Below are 18,971 nucleotides of genomic sequence, written 5' to 3' on the forward strand. Positions count from 1 at the left end.
ATGGACAGTACCATGAGGATGAACAGACAGTTGAACACAGAGCACTTAACAGAGTCTAGTACTCAGTAAGTGGTTTCAATAGATTATGGGTAATAGAAATATATACTGAAAGAAAGGGAAACAGCTAAAAAAAATCCCTCTACATTCTTCAATTCCTTTTTGAGTGGACAGTGTTAATTTTATAATTTATCGACCTTTCAAATGCTGCTTGCTTCCTTTGAATGGATGATCCATTCTTAGGGCAGGAAGGGGACAAAGAAGCCATTTATACTTCTCCTGCAGGACCAGAATGTCCTCCATACCATCCCCAGCAGACATGTAGGCTGGCTTTGCCTGCACCAGTGTTGCTGGGGGCAGGAGGGCAGTGTCTTTAGGAAGGTCCTGCCTCTCTGAGAACTTGGCTATAAAAGCGCTTAGTCTTAGCAACTCAAAGCACACCTTGCTGTTAGCAGCAACCACTAGTTCTAGTCCAACCCTCTACGGATGAGTTCCCACAGTCCTCTTCTAATCTGTAGTCTCTCAACACTACCCCAGCCCCCAGCTCACTCTCAGAGCATGCTTGTTGAGGGCAAAGATGCTGTCGGGGTCATTTTTATCTCTAGCGTCTCACACATTAATACTCAGCACACAGGAGGTGCTCCCTAAGCATCTGAATGAATGAGTGATAATCATATCATAAAAGGATTTAAAGAGTATCCACTAGGAGTGGTAAACACAAAGGCCTTCGAGCCCAGGCAGGTAAAAAAAAAAAAGAGAGAGAGAAGGGACTTGGTTTGTGGCTAATTAAGGAGCAAATGTTCTGCCTAAAGGCATTTGAATTCAATTTGTTTTAGAAAAGTCCATTAGTTGAACAAACCCATTTACTGTTGGGTTGTAGCTTGGGCCATTGGAGTTTGTGACTCCATTTTAAATCCACTACCTCATCCCCCATTAGAAATTTGAATCTCCTTGATTACTTCTTTTACACATGCTAACTCACCCTCCAGCATCCCCAAGGACGGGGCAGGCAAGACCTTCAAAACTTAATTTATTTGAAAATTCATTACCTTCCCCTGAAAGCTGCTTCCTTGTAATTCTTCCCAATTGTCCCTTTGAGGCCAGCAAAACAAACTGAATTCTTTTTCTGTTCGATTTCCCTGCAAATATTTGAAGATATTTACCACCCTCTCTAACCCCACTAAATCATATTCAGATTAAAGTTTTCAGCTATTACTTACATCAGGATTACAAAACCCCCACCAATCGGACTGCTCCACTGAGTGAATATTCCTCTTCAAAGTATAGTACAATAAAAACATGTAGGCTGTGCATAGTAGTAGTAAAAAATTTTGGAAAAGACACAGCTATAAAACATTAGGAAATTGGTAAACTTTGGTATATAACCCTGTCATGGACAGTTTATGCACCTGTAAAAATCACGCTGAAGAGCAGAGAAAACTATTACTATTGGAATAGTAAATGAAGTTGCATTACAATACATTGCATAAAACATGATCCTAATTTTACCCTTTAAATTCAATTTGAAATAAGATGGCAAATTGGAATGAAAACTAAAGAGTGTCCAAAAATTACCTCCATAATCAGAAATAAAAACACAGGCTAGTATTTTCTTTTAACGTGATTTTCAGAAATTCATTAAAAATTTCAGACTGTAGGTCCTTTAACATGGAAAAGTATGAGATAGCTCCTCCCTTGATCTACATCAGTTTAACAACAACAAAAATCAGAGGCCTGTATGGGGGCAGCATTTCCAAACTCTTTGTGCTGAGTCCCAACCCCTCCTCCCCTGGGAACATAGCCAGGCTTGGGGGTGGGGCCCGAGCATATTTGTAAAAAGACTCTCAGGTGATTTTGATGCATACCACAGGTTAAGAAGCAAACTAGACACTTGATTTCTGTTAAAGCCACCAAACATGCCTTCTCCCAGCAGCCCCAGCATTCTTCTGACTCACTCTTGAGTTAACTAAGACCCTGAAGGCTCGTCCTGATGAGCTATTCTGAAGGGCCACACCCCTTCCTGCTAGTGTGCAGGTGGCTCTGTCAGACTTCAGGGAATGTACTGACATTGATCGCCACGTACTGGTGTTATTATTAGATTTGGCCCATCAATCTAGACTGTCAAGATCTTTCAGCTCTGGCTCCTCCTTCCAGCTGTGAGTCATCTGAAAACTCAGTCAGAATGACATTTAAGGTACTTATCTTGCAAACGTTGTCATTCCCAAGGTAGGTAAATATATTCCCAATGTCATTAACCAGAAAGCAAAGACATTTTTTCCTTTACCATCTGACCTGGGCATCCTGTGACACAGATGTAGTCTAATCACCACTGAGAACAGAGGCTACCTTTCCCTTTTATCTAGATATCGGAACATGATTTGCAAAGGTCTTTTTGTTGCTTAAAAGTCTCTAGGGTTTTTTTTTTAAATGACAAAAGTAACATTTGCTTAATGTAAAACATGTTTTAAATATATGGAAACACGTAAAATAAAAATCTCCTTGCCCCTAACTCCAAGTTCACTTTTCCAAGGTGATTATTATTAACAACTTGGTGTATACAGAAGGCTCTTTGTACACTTCTCTATGAGGCTTGGTTTCATCTCTTTAACACAGAGTCAAATGTTTCTGCCATCCATTTCATAGTAATAACTTATTTTAGCATCAATTTTAAGTGATCAATTCAGACCATGGTTTTGTCTCCCAAAGTACCATTTACAGTGGCCAAGTTCACATCCACAAGAGGCAGAGCAAGGTACAACTTTGCTGGTACTTTCAGCACCTTGAATGGCCCAGAAGGCTGCTGTGAGGTCTGCGGGTGGAATGGTACAGAAGAATGGTTTCCCAATGTTGGCTGCACTAGGATCATCTAGGAGCTTCAAAAAATTTTAAATAGCCACCCCAGTTATGCTCCCCAATGACTCTCACAAAGTAGGGCTGGAGTGGGACTAGGGCCTGTACTAATACTCACTAGGGATGTCCAACCCATGGTCCATGGGCCACATGTGGCTCAGGGTGGCTGTGAATGTGGCCCAACACAAAATTGTAAGTTTACTTAAAACATTATGAGATTTTTTGTGATTACATGTCACAGTGTATTTAATGTGTGGCCCAAGACAACTCTTCTTCCAGCATGGCCCAGAGATGCCAAAAGTATGGACACCTTTGTGCAGCTAGGCTACACTAATGCTTGGCAAGATCTGAGCCCAAAGGATTCATGCCTTAGGCCAACATGCCTGACACTATAGACTTGGTGCCCTGGTGCCATCCATCCTGTACCCTCTACTCCCAGCTGATCCCTCACGTTTAATCACACCACTTCCCAGGTGATAAACTTGCATAGCTCCCCATTGTTGAAATCTAGGAGCTCTGTTGAGAAGCTTCTGTAGCTTCTCATATCTGACTCTCACCTATCTTCTAAGAACTTTCCTTCAAACAGGTTAAAATTTAACCAGATTTTCATTCCATTCATCCTATGCTTCCTCCATTTTCACTCTCATTGTGCTCTTTCCCTGTGCTCCCCACATCTGCCTGTTTATTCCTGCATCCTTCAAAGTTCGCCTCAAATGCAGCCTCAACCATTCCATAAATCCTTTCCTGATCACTGTCCACCTCTTGCCTCCTTCTGTCAAAAACCAAAAGTGATCCTCTCTTCCTCTGAAACCGCTACTCCATTTCTTATATTTTATGGTACTCACCTCTTTCAACCTTGTAATTTATTGGTTATATCTTATATCTCCAACTAGATTATAAGTTAACTTATGAATGAATGTATGTTGGATGAATGAATAAATGAATCCACATATAGGCATATAAAAAAAAAGGGAAACTGTGAAAGAAGAATAGCAGGATTCCACCTGTACCCTACTGCTTTCAAGAAAATATTAAAAGCATATAAATTCACCAGCAACCAGCCAATCACATGCATAGGCACAGCTTGGTTGGTGGGGTCCTATCAGCATATCTGAACCTGAGGAGCTGTGTTCATCTCCCTTGCTGCTAACTCTGATTTATTATTCCTTCAACCTTTCCCCATGGCCTTGGAGTAATGACACTATTGCCTGGAGGATAGGTGAGATACTGGAAGAGTGTGGGGCTTCCAGACTGAGAGACTCGAGTTGTGTATGTGCCCTTCTGGGTGGCTCTGCCACCATCAAATCTGACAAGTCCACACCCTGCTTAAAACTCTACAAAAGCTTTTTCTTGAGCTTTGGTTGGTCCTGCCTGATCCGGCCCCTACTCCTCTCCTGGCCTCATCTGATGCTATCCTCCCACTTACTCATGCTGCTCAGTCCCACTTCCTTTTCTCCAAAGGGATGGTTGCCTTTCCTCCTCATGACCTTGATTTATGCTGCTCCTTCTCCCTGTCATGGCTACTTCCTCCAAAGCCTTAGCTTAAAGGTCACTTCCTCCAGGAAGCCTTCCTTGATCACACAAGGTTAGGACAGGTTATCCCAGCATGGCCTATGGTGATTCGATTAGAAAGGACCCTTCAGACTTGGGAGTTTATATTCCTTCTGTAATATCTGATCAAAGTTTACCTCTCCCACTGGATTTTAAACTACAGGAGGGCAGGGAACAAAGCTGTCCTGTTCAGCTGCTGTATATCCCTCATATCCAAAGTCAGGTCTGGCACATTGAGATGTCCAACAGATTAATTCATCTGTTGAATGAATTAATGAATTGAAATCTAAGGCCATCCTTTTGTGCTAAAAAAAAAAAAAAAGTCATGGGGATTTTTGCAATGCTCCCAGCTTTGTCTCTGCTCCCTTCATTTGGTTGATGGTCTAGATTTTCTCCTCACCCTCATTCCACATAGAGATTCCTGAGATTTACAACCTACTAAGCTTTTTTAAAAAAAATCCTCACCCAAGGATATGCTTTTAAAAAATTGAATTTAGAGAGAGAGGAAGGAGGGAGAGAGAGAGAAACACTGATGTAAGAGAGAAACATCAATCAGTTGCCTCCCACACGAACCCTGACCAGGGATCCAACCCACAACCTAGGGAAGTGCCCTGACTGGGAATCTAACTTGCCTCCTTTTGGTGCACTGAATGACACTCCAACCACCTGAACCACCCAACCCTGGCTAAGGCACTAAGCTTTAATTGAAAATATCTTAGAGAAGCATCACCAACATCAGCCCCACCTTTTCAAGGAAACTCACATATTCTGAACACTTACTATGTGCACATATTATACCCCTGCATCTCAGGGTATTCAATGGTTTTTCATTATCTCTAATTTACAGATGAGAAATCTGAGACTTGGAGAGACTAAATGACTTGGCCAAGATCACAGGACAAGTGCTGCAGTGTGACATTGTTTAACAGGTAGCCAGCAGAAAATATGTTGGCCTGGACATCAGGAGATGAGGGTTTTAGTTCACTTTCTGTCCTTAATTCCTGGGAGGACTTGAGCCAACCATGTGATCTCCAAGTTTTGACTTCCCTGTACATGGAGATAATAATCTGAGGATGAATTGAGACCAGACCTTCAAAGGTCTCTGAATAGGAATAAAGTACAGCCTACTGCAAAGAGTGATTAGCCTCCTTCATCCCCCTACCCTCAGGAGCCCACAGATGGCCTTCTCTTCATTTGAAGACCAACCACTCCTACCAAGGTCAGTTATGTCTGCAAATCAATGTAGGCTTTCTCCTCCTGCACAAAATCTCCAGCTGGAAATCAGCTCTAATTCTTTCTCTTGCTCAGGCCTTGCTTTGAATACTATATTTTGAAAATGAACTATTTTGGGGCCAAAAAGAAATCTGTAAATCTGAGCTGAATCATCACTTTGAACATCAGGCTCTCATTCTCCTGCTTCTTCTGTTTTATCAGATAAAGACGTTCTACCTCCATAATTTTTCAGTGGGTTCTATGGAGAGGTCTCCTGTGGTCACGGTAAGATTCTTTGCCAAAGATTAAAAACATAAGGATTGGCAGAGCCTCAAGAAATAAATCTGAAGTCAATAAAACACTGGGGTGGGGTGGGGGTGTGTGGACAGAGACACAATCATAGGACAGCAGAATCAAAATGGATTGCGATGTGGCATCTGCCTTTGACCATGGAGATTCCAAAAGTGCCAATTTGTGATTGTCTTGACTAACAGAAGAATAGAGAGACAAAGAAAAATTCCAGAAAGTGTATGTTCACTACAGCTGTTTAAGAAACCAGTTCTGGTTAGCTTCAAAATGCATGTAACTCCCCCCTATAAGATTTACCTATGTGTTTCTTGGATACATATACATTAAAATGAATTTGTTTTGAAGAAATAATGGAGATATCCTTAAAAACATGCTGGGTAGAATGGAACAGCCAGTGTAAGTATGAAAACAACTGTCAGCCAAAGATGCTCACCTGTGGATGACTGAGAACTGGTCAATGTTTTCTTTGGGGTACAAAACACTCCTTCAGAAACCTATGTTCAGTGGGGGATTTTAAATGCTACATAAGAGAGCAACATGGTCACAAAAGACCACTGCAGTATTAGATGAGAAGGGCCCTGTTGTGTGGGGACAATTCTTTCCCGTCTTTCTTCATCTAGCCTATAACCCCCTCTGAGCTCTGGGCCGTATTTCCAACCCTGGCATCTCCACGTGGATGTCAGGCTGCTCAAACTCATTGGTCCCAAATTTAACTCCACCTCATCCTCTCTCCATATCTGCCTCTGCTCCCACTTCCCTCAGTTAAGTTCCTAGGATTCCATCCATGCAGCTGCCAAGCTGAAGACCCAGGATTCATTCTGAATACCTCTCTCAACTGCACCTTGATGTAGGTAGCAGCCCTACTGATTCTCTCTCTAAAATATCACTTTAGAAAGTCTCTTCCCTCTATATTGCCTTAATGCTGGCCCACACCATCTCTTACCTGAACTTGTGTGCTAGCCTCCTAATAGGTCTCCCTCCTTCTGTCACTCCAGCTCCTGTCACACCCTGCCTTCCCACCATGTCACACACCACACCACCTCCTCACACATCAAGAAAACAGACAAATCCACACGCATAAAAACACAGACGAATACACACATACTCCAACATGCCCCTCAAAATCCACAGACCACACACACACATACACAGAGATACAATAGCACACATCTACCAGTCACACTAACCTGCCTGCCATTCCTCATTCCGTACCTGCCTCTCCCATTTCTGTATCTCCGTTTAGGCTGTTTCCCACCTCCCACCATGATACCACCCAGTCATGTACCTTGAAATTCTTACTTATCCTTCCAGATCAAGTTCAAAGCTCCCTCCTTTATAAAACCAGCTGAACTTGTTCCTTTTCCAGTCTGTCAGATCACTTTGCACATGCATGTCCCAATGTGTCATCAGGGTTTGTTAGCATTGCCTTCCTTTCGAGAGGGCATCGTGGGGGCAAACAGATGTGAGGTGAAATCCTAATCACCTCTTACCAGGTTAGAAAAGTGGATTTTCTAAGCCCCTGTTTTCTAATTTCAAAAACAGATATTCCCATGTTACTTGATAGGATTGGAATCAGAAGTAAATGAAAAAGTGCACAGTACCTAACACCTAGTTAAGACCTAGTCAAATGCCAACCATTATTGTGAAACCTATTTAGACCCCTTGCAGCCCACATTCAATAAATGTTTACTGCATAAATGGATTTAGCTTTCGGACCCTTCAATTTTATAAAAAGCATATTCAAGTACAAGTCACACCAGCCCTTCCCAACACTTATGTGAGATAAGCCAAGTTGGTACTTATATTCCCATTTTACCAACAGGGAAACGCAGATTGAGAACTTACAGAACTTTCTCAGAACACACAGTAAGCCAGTGGCCCAGGTCAGACTAAAACCTGGCCTTCAAATGTTACATGGCATTTAAAACTTTTCACATTTCAGAAATGAGTCCACCTAAAAATGGCATGGCTGTCCAATCATTTGCATGGTGCTGGGTAGTTTTAAAAATATTCTTATTTTATAAGAAGTTTGTAAAACAATACATCAGTCATATGCCAGAATGAGGACAGGATCCCCAACTTAGAGCAGAGCCTTGCAAATGAGATCAACTTGAAAGAGCTCTCCTGAAAAACATAAATCAGAGGATGCCATTTCCCTGCTTCTTAGCCCTCCAGTAACTTCACACTGCCCTCAGGATAAAACCACCCTCCTTGTCACAGCCTCTAAGCCTCCATGAGGTCTGGATCCTGCCTCCCTCTCCTGTCACTCTCTCTGTCTTCCAATCATTATGCTTAAGTCTCGCTGGCTTTCTGTTCCTCATACTCCAAGCTCATTCCTGTCTCAGGGCCTCAGCACATGCTGATTCCTCTCCCAAAGCCCTCATTCCCTAGATTCTCCCCATCTTAGCGCCATTCTGTTATTTAGGTCTTGGTGTCAAGACTTTCTCTTATCTACTCTATTTAATGTGGGTTCCTCACTGCCCATACTCTCTATTATATCCTCAACTTGCTTGAATCTCTTCATACCATTTATCACCATGTAAAATTCTTATTTGCCTTTTGGAGGTTTCCTCCCAGGAGAATATAACATCTATGAGAACAGTGAGAGAACTTGTTCTAACTCGACGCTCTATCTCTAGCACTTAAAACAGTGCCTAGTATACATTCAGGAAACATTTGCTAAATGGATGAATAAGCTTCTTTCACCACCGGTAAAACACCCAGAGAAAGCCTATGCATTTGCAATCCAGACAGATAGAACATCCTTGAAACTAAAAGCAATACAAGCCCCCAAATTAAGACCTCGTAGGAAGAAGTGAGCCAACACTAAACATCATTCGTACATCTTGGAGAACAAAGGACTCGTTTTTATTTATATCTGAGGAAAGCAGAGTCTTTTGGCAAAGGGGACTGTTTGGAGACACTCCCTCCATTTGAACCAAGAGGTCACACATGCTTCTTCTCCAACTTGGAGCTCAGCCCTTGGTTCTGGTTTCAATCTGGACATTTTATCTGACAGCCTGCATGTCACTGCTTACGGTGGACTTGCTCTGGTGCCAGAGTTAACTTAGAAAATATACACATAAAGAGTAAAATATGCATCAAGGGAGGAAGAAGGAATCTTTAAAGTAGTTTAATTTCCAGGATTACTTTAAAATGATCTGGAAATTTTGTTTCTAATGTCACAGTGCCTAATCTACTTTAAAGTTAAAAATCCTAAAAATGAATTCAATTAGCCAGGCCAAATACACATTCTTCTCAAGCAGAAGGTTGAGGTCATTTGGTAGTTTTACTCCCTCTTCTCCTGAATTTTCTGCTAAATGATGTGAAATAATAACAGCACCTAGCAGCCCACCTGTAATCTAGCAAAGTGACTCTAAAACCCAGCAGAAGAGCAGTCCCTAGTGTCTCATTTCAGGTTAATATTTCACAAAGATTTATTTTTAGAGAGAGGGGAAAGGAGGGAGAAAGAAAGGTAGAGAAATATCAATAGGTTGCCTCTTGCATGCCTCCAAATGGGGACCTGGCCCCACAACCCGGGTATATGCCCTGACTGGAAATTGAACCAGTGACCTTTCAATTTGTGGGACAATGTCCAACCCCCTGAGCCACACCAGTCAGGGCTCAGGTTAATTTTGGAAAGCAAAATCAGAAAAGATTCAGTCAAACTTATGCTATAATGGTCCCTGCTTGTAAGTAAGCAAGGACCCTTTGCAAGGTTAGGGCTGGGAATCCATTTCCTTCCCGGTTCTCTGTTGGCTGATGTGCGTGTAAAGTGAATCCAGGCACCAACCCCAAGCTCACTTCCCATGAATTCCATTTTCCTCTTTCTCATTTTAAAACAGATTTTCCTTCATCAGATACTATAGGAAGTTACAGAAAGCAGAGTCTGGATTGGCCATATGTAATTATGTAAAATCTGATAATAGGACAATTTACTGATGATCCAAAAGCTTACTGAATGTGAGGTTGTATTTATTACAAAAGCTTAGACAATTGAGTTAGTCTCATCCTCCCACCCCAGTTAAAAATCAGAGATTCATGGCATGAAAAAAAATGTAGAAAAGGTGCCCAAACCCAAGTTGCCTGAGTTTATGTTCTTCATGAAACCTCTTCAGTCTGAAGGCCAATGAAGGAGGATGTTGCTTGTACAACAGCAGTGTTCTACTCTTTCCAACTGGTGAGTCAGGACTTTGACCCTCTAGGGCCCCTCCTGCACTAGCTACAGAATTAGCATCTATGGATTTCCATTTGGTCCTTATCATCACAGAGATGGGTTGACCACACATTAAACAGTTGAGTTTGGGGAAAAGCACTGGGGGAGGAGGAGTGTGCACAAAAGAAAACTAGATTCATGAAACTCAACAGTGGTAATTATTGAAATGGGCTTTAACAGAGATGTAGAGAAAGCTGTATAAAGGCACTTCACAATAATTAATTGGGCCTCTCCCAGTTCTAAATTGAGAAAAATAAAAATCAATAATTTCAAGTGTGTCATACTTATTGACACTTATGAAACTTCCTGAATAAGCATTTAATGCACCTCCACTATTTTAAATGTACGTCCCTCTCTGAGTGAATATTACAAGGTCAGGTCAGCTCCCCTGGGCTTTCACTGAGCTGATGCTTTCCAATAGGACTTTGTTCAGGCGGTACATGGAACAAGAGAGTTGCTGAGCTGTCCGTGGTGCTGAAAAAGCAGCTCTTTCCCCTTAGATTCAGGAGTCACACGTTCAGAAATGACAGTGGTATCTCCTACCGCAGTGACCCACATTGTCATTTAAAAGAATATTTATTTTTAGAAAGAGAGGGTAAGAGAGGGAGAAAGAGAGGGAGAGAAACATTAAGGTGTGGTTGCCTCTTGCATGCCCTCTACTGGGGACCTGGCCCACAACCCAGGGATGTGCCCTGACTGAGCATCAAGCCAGTGATCCTTTGGTTCTCAGGCCAGCACTCAATCCACTGAGCCACACCAGCCAGGGCTCACACTATCATGTGTTTTTGTTTGTTTTTTTTTCACTTTATAAATTTTGTTCATTCATTCATTGATTCATTCATTTATTTTGATTTTAAATAATTTTCTATTTTTCAATTACAGTTGACATACACTATTATATTAATTTTAGGTGTGCAACCCAGTGATCAGACATATATATATATGTAATTCATATATATATATATTACATATATATATATGTAATACATATATAATTCATTAACTCATCATCCCCATAAATCTTGTACCCATCTGACACCATACATAGTTACTACATTATTATTGACTATATTCCATATGCTGTACTTTCCATCCTGTGAATATTCTATAACTACCAATTTGTATTTATCACTTAACCTTCCTTTTTTACCCACCTACCAAGCCCCCTGCTACCTCCCAACCATCAAAATCTTTGTATTTCTGGGTGTGTTTCTGTTCTGCTTGTTTGTTGATTTTGTTTTTGTAGATTTAATTGTTGATAGATATATATTTATTGCCATTTTATTATTCACATTATCTTTTATTCTTCTTAAATATACTTTAATATTTCATGTAGTACTGGTTTTGTGATTATGAACACCTTTAGCTTTTTGTTGTCTGGGAAGCTCTTCATATGTCCTTTGATTTTGAATGATAGCTTTGCTGGGTAGAGTATTCCTGTTTGTAGGTACTTACTTTTCATCACGGTATATTTCTTGCCACTCCCTTCTAGTCTTCAAAGTTTCTGTTGTGAAATCAGCTGACTGTCTTATGGGAACTCCCTTGTAGGTAACTAACTGCTTTTCTCTTTCTGCTTTTAAGATTCTTTGTTCTTAATCTTTGGCAATATAATTATGATGTGTCTTGGTGTGAGCCTCTTTGAGTTCATCTTGTTTGGGGTTCTTTGTGATTCCTGGACTTGTACATCAATTTCTTACAACAGGTGAGGGGAGTTTTTAGCCATTATTTTTTCACATAGAGTTTCAATTTTTTGTTCTCTCTCTCCTTCTTCTTGCACCCTTATGATGTGACTGTTGGTATGGTTGAACTTGTCCCAGGGGCTTAACTCCTAAACCATCCTCACTTTTTCGGATATTTTTCTTTTTACTGTTCTGACTAGGTGTTTTCTGCTTCTTTACCTTCCAAATATCTGATTGGAACCTCTGCTTTGTCTACTCTACTGTTGATTCCCTGTAATACACTCTTCATTTCAGTTAATGTATTCTTCATTTCTTTTTTTGTCCAATTTTTAAATTATTTTGTTGTTCAATTACAGTTGTCTGCAGTTTCTCCCCACCCCTCTACCCCACCCCTGCCAAACCCACCTACCTTGCCTGCTTCCACCCTCCCCCTTGGTTTTCTCCATATGTCCTTTATATTATTAGTTCCTGAAAAACACTCTCCCCACTATCCCTTCCCCCCTCCCCTCTGGTCTTTGTTAGATTGTTCTTAACTTCAATGTCTCTCGTTATATTTTGTTTGCTTTTTTCTTCTGTTGATTATATTCCAGTTAAAGGTGAAATCATATGGTATTTGTCCCTCACTGCCTGGCTTATTTCACTTAGCATAATGCTCTCCAGTTCCATCCATGCTGTCGCAAAGGCTAAGAGTTCCTTCTTTCTCACTGCTATGTAGAATTCCATTGTGTAAATGTATCATAGCATTTTGATCCACTCATTTTCTCATGGGCACTTAGGTTGCTTCCAGTACTTGGCAATTGTAAATTGTGCTGCTATGAACATTGGGGTGCATAGGTTCTTTTGGATTGGTGTGTCAGGGTTCTTAGGGTATAATCCCAGTGGCGGAATTGCTGGGTCAAAGGGCAGTTCCATTTTTAGTTTTCTGAGGAAATTCCATACTGTTTTCCACAGTGGCCTCACTAGTCTGCATTCCCACCAACAGTGCACTAGGGTTCCCTTTTCTCCACATCCTCTCCAACTTTTGTTTGTGGATTTGTTTATGTTGGCCACTCTGACTGGTGTGAGATGGTACCTCATTGTGGTTTTAATTTGCATCTCTCTGATGGCTAGTGATGCTGAGCATCTTTTCATATGTCTCTGGGCCCTCTGTATGACTTCCTTGGAGAAGTGTCTGTTCAAGTCCTTTGCCCATTTTTTAATTGGGTTGTTTGTCTTCCTAGAGTGGAGTCGTGTGAGTTCTTTATATATTTTGGAGATCAGGCCCTTGTCTGAGATATCATTGGCAAATATGTTTTCCCATACTGTTGGTTCTCTTTGTAATTTAGTGCTGTTTTCTTTAGCCATGCAGAAGTTTTTTATTTTGATGAGGTCCCATTTGTTTATTCTTTCCTTTATGTCCCTTGCTTTAGGGGACATCTCTGTGAGGACGTTGCTGCTTGGAATGTCTGAGATTTTCCTGCCAATGTTTTCCTCAAGGACTTTTATGGTGTTACAACTTACATTTAAGTCTTTTATCCATCTTGAGTTTATTTTTGTGTATGGCGTAAGTTGGTGATCGAGTTTCATTATTTTGCACGCAGCTGCCCAGATCTCCCAACACCATCTGTTGAAGAGGCTGTTTTTGCTCCATTTTATGCTTCTGCCTCCTTTGTCAAATATTAATTGACCGTAAAGACTTGAGTTTATTTCTGGGCTCTCTGTTCTGTTCCATTGGTCTATGTGCCTGTTTTTATGCCAGTACCAGGCTGTTTTGATTACAGTGGCCTTGGAATACAGTTTGATATCAGGTATTGTGATCCCTCCTGCTTTGTTCTTCTTTCTCAAAATTGCTGCAGCTATTCGGGGTCATTTATGGTTCCATATAAATTTCTGAAAGGTTGTTCTATATCTGTGAAATGTGTCATTGGTATTCTAATAGGGATTGCATTGAATCTATAAATCGCTTTGGGGAGTATGGCCATTTTGATGATGTTAATTCTTCCAATCCATGAGCATGGTCCATGCTTCCATTGGTTTGTGTCTTCCTTAATTTCTTTCTTCAGTATTGTGTAGTGTTCTGAGTACAGGTCTTTTACCTCCTTGGTTAGGTTTATTCCTAGGTACTTTTTCTTGTTGCTATATCAAATGGGATTTTTTTCCTGATTTCTGTTTCTGATGTTTCATTATTGCTGTACAAGAATGCCTTTGATTTGTGAGTATTGACTTTATAGCCCAATCTTTCACCAAATTCATTTATTAGGTTGAGTAGTTTTTTGGTGGAGTCTATAGGATTTTCCATGGACACTATCATGTCATCTGCAAACAGTGACAGTTTCATTTCCTCCTTTCCAATTTGGATACCTTTTATTTCTTTCTCTTGTCTGATTGCTGTGGCTAGGACTTCCACTACTATGTTGAATAGGAGTGGTGAGAGAGGGCATCCTTGTCTTGTTCTGATCTTAGTGGGAAAGCTCTAAGTTTTTGTCCATTGAGTATGATGTTGGCTGTAGGTCTCTCATATATGGCCTTTATTATGTTGAGGAATGCTCCCTCTATTCCCACTTTGCTGAGTGTTTTTATCAGAAATGGGTGTTGTATCTTATCAAATGCTTTTCCCACATCTATTCATATGATCATGTGGTTTTTGTCTTTGCCGTTGTTTATGTGATATATTATGTTTATTGATTTGCAAATATTGTATCATCCTTGCATCCCTGGGATGAATCCCAGTTGATCATGGTGTATGATCTTTTCAATGTATTGTTGGATGAGGTTTGCCAATATTTTGTTGAGGATTTTAGCATGTATGTTCATCAGCGATATTGGCCTGAAGTTTTCTATCTTTGTTATGTCTTTATCTGGTTTGGGGATTAGGATGATGTTGGCTTGGTAAAAAGAGTTTGAGAGTCTGCCATCTTCTTGAATTTTTTGAAATGCAATAATCTGTGGATTATAGAGATTAGTTCTCCCTTAAAAGCTTTGTAGAATTCTCCCATGAAACCATCTGGTCCAGGGCTTTTGTGTGTCAGGAGCTTTTTGATTACTGTTTCAATTTCATTAGGTGTTATTGGTCTGTTCAGGCTTCCTGCTTCTTCTTCATTGAGTTTTGGAAGGTTATGTTTTTCTAGAAGTTTGTCCATTTCATCTAGGTTTTCACATTTCTTGGAATATACTTCTTTGTAGTAATTTCTTAGAATCCTTTGCATTTATGTGGTATCAGTTGTAGTCTCTCCTCTTTCATTTTTGATTGTTTTTTGGGGTTCTCTCTCTGTTTTTCTTTATCAGCCTGCTTAGGGGCTTGTCGATTTTGTTTATCTTTTCAAAGAACCAGCTCCTGGATTCACTAATCCTTAAAATTGTGCTTTTAGTCTCTATGTCATTTAATTCTGCTCTGATTTTGGTTATTTCTTTCTTTGTTCTTACTCTGGGTTGTCTTTGTTGTTGTTCCTTGAGTTCTTGTAGGTGTAGGGTTAGGTTGTTTATTTGAAAGGTTTCTATTCTGTTTAGGTAGGCCTGTATCATTATGAACTTCCCTCTGAGGACTGCCTTTGCTGTGTCCCATATGTTTTGGATTTTTGTGAGTTCATTTTCATTTGTTTCCAGACATTTTTTGATTTCTTCCTAATCTCATTCTTCACCCATTCATCGTTTAATAGCAGGCTAATCAATCTCCATGTTTTTGAGTGTTTTGGGGTTTTTTCCTTGAGATTTGTTTCTGGTTTCAGTTCCTTGAGGTCAGAGAAAATGCTTGATATGATTTCAATTTTCTTGAACTTGTTGAGGCCTGTTTTTTGTACTATCATGTGGTCTATCTTTGAAAATGTTCCATGTGCATTTGAAAAGAATATGTATTTTGCTTCTTTGGGATGAAAGTCTCTATATATCAGTTAAGTCCATTTCCTCTAGGGCATTGTTCAATGCCGCAATATCTTTTTGATATTTTCTTTGGAAGATCTGTCCATGTTTCACAGTGGGGTGTTAAAATCCCCTACTATAATTTTGTTGCTGTCAATATCTTTCTTGAAGTCCTCCAAGATTTTCTTTATGTATTTGGGTGCTCCTATGTTGGGTGCATATATATTTACAATGGTTATGTCTTCTTGGTGGATTCTTCCTTGGAGTATTATGAAGTCACCTTCTGGGTCTGTCTTTTTGGCCCTTTTTCTGAAGTCTATTTTGTCTGAGTATTGCTTCCCCTGCTTTGTTTTTTCCCTGTCTGTTTGCTTGGAAAATTTGTTTCCAGCCCTTCACTTTCAGTCTATGTAGATCTTGTGTCCTAAGATGGATCTCTCATAGGCAGCATATGAGTCCATTCTTATTCCTTCTTATCCATTCAGCTATTCTATGTCTTTTGATTGGAGCATTTAAACCATTTACATTTAAGGTTATTATCGATAGGTACTTATTCATTGCCATTTTTTTGTACCTGTGTTCCTCTCTTTCTCTTTTCCTTCCTTTCCTTAAAGCAGTCCATTTAGCATCTCTTGCAGAGCTGGTTTGCTGGAGGTGTATTCTTTTAGACTTCTTTTGTCTGGGAAACTCCTTATTTGGCTTTCTATCTTGATTGAGAGCCTTGCTGGGTAAAGTAGTCTTGGTTGCAGGCCTCTGGTTCTCATTACTTGGAATATTTTTTGCCATTCTCTTCTGGCTTGGAGCGTTTCCATTAAGAATTCAGCTCCTAACCTTATCGGGGCTCCCTTGTATGTTACTACCTGTTTCTCCCTTGCTGCCTTTAACATTCTTTGTCTTGAAATTTTGCCATTTTAATTATGATGTGTCTTGAAGTGGGCCTGTTTGGGTTCCTCTTGATTGGGACTCTGTGTTTCCTAGATTTGTGTGACTTTTTCTCTCATCAGATAGGGAAATTTTCCATGTTTGATTACTTTTTCAAACATGTTTTCTATCCCTTGCCCTTCCCCTTCTCCTTCTGGCATTCCTATTATACAGATATTGTTACATTTCATGTTGTCCTGCATTTCCCTTATTGCCTCTTCATTCTTTCTGAGGCTCTTTTGCTTTTCTTGCTCATTATGGGTGTTTTTTTCTACCTTGTCCTCCAGTTGATCTGATCCTCTGCTTCATCAAGCCTACTTTTGATTCCTTCTACTGTTCCTCAGTCCAGAAATTGTATTCTTCATTTCCTCTTGGCTCTTGTTGATAGTTTCTATTTCCTTTTTCATGCTGATATAGTTTGCAGTGAGTTCACTGTAGTTTCCCCGTAGTTTTTGGCAATTCTGTGTGAACTCATTAAGCTTCCTTATAACCAATTCTTTGAACTCAGTATCTGATAGTTGACTTGCCTCTTTTTCATTTAGCATTCTTTCTGAGACTTCCTCATTTCCTTTCGTTTGGGGATTGTTTCTTTGTCTTCCCATTGTTTGTGAGACTCTTCTTGTTAGCCTCTGCTTCTTAAGTTGCTCTGTTCTGACCCCCTGGATTTATGGTGTAAACTTCTGTGGTAGAATACCTGTGAGATTCAGTTCTACAGTCTCCTTGATCTCCCAATCTTACTGATCATGGGCTGTGATTTATGTTGGCTCTGTGTATGTCTTTGGTTTTTGGTTCTTGTTGAGACTTTCTTTGGTGGGTCCTTCCCACCAGCTGGCTTTCTGAGGGTCATTCTGTCCCCCACCTCTTGTTTTCTGTTGTGCAGGTGTGGGCAGGTTGTGTTGGAGCTCGTTCTTCTGTGTGTACAAGGTTTTGAGGCTTTTCTCTTGCTCTTGTTCAGTTGTTTGGTCTGAGTAATTTCTTCACTATTTAGTTGTATTTCCAGATAGGTCTGGGGTTGAGTTAGCGTGACTTCCACTCCCTCCTTCACCTTCTCCTGTTCTTAGCTGTTGGTGTTACCTTTGCTGGTGGGTTTTCTCCTCCAGGAGGTATCCTCGTGTTCACAGCTTCTACCTACTCATTTTTATGGTAGGTTGTAGGGGGGAGGCGAAATGGTTTAAGAGAGCAGGAGTGTATTATATTTAAAGTACCAGCCCTTAGAGAAGAGATAGGAGATCCTTTGGATATGTATAGTGTTATCTATGATAATTCACCCGCCTAGCCACTTTTTAGAAAGGGTGGAAAGAAGATAAGAGTCTTGTTGTGGGGGGGAAGGATTGTGAGTTGGATCTGGAAAGCTGTGAGCTTGTGGAAGGTCAGATTATGAGGTAAACTGAGAGTAAAGGGTAGAAAATAGGTGTAATGTTTGAGAGAATAGAGTTAACCACACCAGTAATAAAGTTCAGGAAACAGTGAAGTGGGCTGAAATCTGGGAGGGATTTTGTGTGGTATTTACAAATGTATGGAACAGCTATTATTTACAGTGGAGCAACAATCATATGACAGAATCTATGTGATCTGGATAACTAGAATATGGAGTATATGTCTAGAGTAGTGTGCTAATGGAACACAAGTGAAGTGAAAGACAGTTAATTAACAATACGCTGTGAAAGAGAGAACAAATGGAAACCAGTCAAACACTGCAAATTAACCAGTCAAGTGAAGAAGACTAAACAGAAAGAGAAATACAAAAATACTAATAAAAGGAGTGATGTAAGAATAATGAAAAAAATAATACAAATGTACAATAAATTGCAATTCCTCTGGAGTAGCAAAGTGAAATTTGTTTCACTGTCTCAGCTGTTGGGATGCCCCCTCTTTGGGTCCAACTCTGGTCTTTTCACAGTTCCAGGTTTTATTGTCTCATTTGTGGGGATTAAAAAAAATATGGAAGGAAGAAGAGATATAAAGGAAGAGAAAGAAGGAGTAGAACTAGAAAGAAGGAAAGAGAGGAAGAAGGTGTTAAAAGAACAAAGAAAAAGAAAAAAATAATAATAAAGAATTGCTTTAAAAAAAAGAAAGAACAGATTCCAGCTTCCGGCCAAGATGGAGGCGTAGGTAGACACACTGTGCCTCCTCGCACAACCAAAAGAAGGACAACAACAATTTAAAAACAAAAACAACCAGAACTGACAGAAAATCAGACTGTATGGAAGTCTGACAACCAAGGAGATAAAGAAACATTCATCCAGACTGGTAAGAGGGGCGGAGATGGGCAGCCGGGCGGAGAGGACCCACTGTAATGCAGCCAGACCCAGCGAGGTTGTGGATTGTGGAACAGGGCACGCCAGGCTGCAGCTAGCAGACCCCGTGGCTCCACATTCACACATAGATAAACTGGGAGGAACGGT

The 18,971-nt window shown here is 40.4% G+C and overlaps 1 protein-coding gene across 5 annotated transcripts in view; it reads right to left on the reverse strand.

Moving 5' to 3' along the window:
• The window catches only part of PPP2R2B (protein phosphatase 2 regulatory subunit Bbeta), a 416,365-nt gene that overhangs the window by 203,076 nt on the left and 194,318 nt on the right, over positions 1–18,971 (reverse strand). The window lies entirely within an intron of this gene.

Source organism: Desmodus rotundus, chromosome 6 (genome assembly GCF_022682495.2).
Source record: "Desmodus rotundus isolate HL8 chromosome 6, HLdesRot8A.1, whole genome shotgun sequence".
Taxonomy (NCBI): Eukaryota; Metazoa; Chordata; class Mammalia; order Chiroptera; family Phyllostomidae; genus Desmodus; species Desmodus rotundus.